We start from the raw sequence: 670 nt of genomic DNA, 5'->3' as shown, positions 1-670 counted from the left end.
CGGCGCTGGCACGACAGAAGGTTGGACGGGGGTGGGGCGGCGGTAGCGCGACAGAAGGTGGAGGGGAGGCGGGGGATGGATCGGGGGATGAGGGAATGGGGGCGTTGTGCGGGGGTCGGTGTGGGGTGGGGGTGGGGCTTTTTGTTGCGGTTTGGTTTCTTGGGCTGGGTGGTTTAGTCTGCGGGTGTGGACATTACCGAGGTGTTAGCAGAATAAGGTTTTTGAGGTGCAGAATAAGGTCTTAAGGTCCTCGCCGCCTTCGACCTCGTCATCGGAGGAGAGCATGATAACCTCGCTGCCCTCCACGCCGGCAAAGATCGCCCGCTCCGCCTCCACGAGCTCCGGGTGCTACCGGTGTAGCTCTTGCATGTAGGCCTTGTCGGCGGCCTCGGCCTCGAGGCGTTCCCACGCCTCACGGTCCTCCCACTCCATAGCTGAGCTCACCACCCCTGGCTCCGGCCGAACGAGGTGGACCGGACGTGTGCCGAAGGGAAACTGAGCCTAGACACCGCGCTGTGGTAGAGGACCTGCTAGCGGTCGTACTCCATGGCCGCGAGCTCGGCCGTGTGGAAGCTACCGAGCCACCGGCGGGTGTGGGTCTCCCGATCTGTAATCTTGGCCACCCACATCCCCCACCGCCGCTGCCGACCCCGAGGTAGGACCTCGTCAG

This window comes from Triticum dicoccoides, chromosome 4B (genome assembly GCF_002162155.2).
Source record: "Triticum dicoccoides isolate Atlit2015 ecotype Zavitan chromosome 4B, WEW_v2.0, whole genome shotgun sequence".
NCBI lineage: Eukaryota > Viridiplantae > Streptophyta > Magnoliopsida > Poales > Poaceae > Triticum > Triticum dicoccoides.
The sequence above is the reverse complement of the archived record's forward strand: the minus strand, read 5'-3'. Positions refer to the sequence as shown.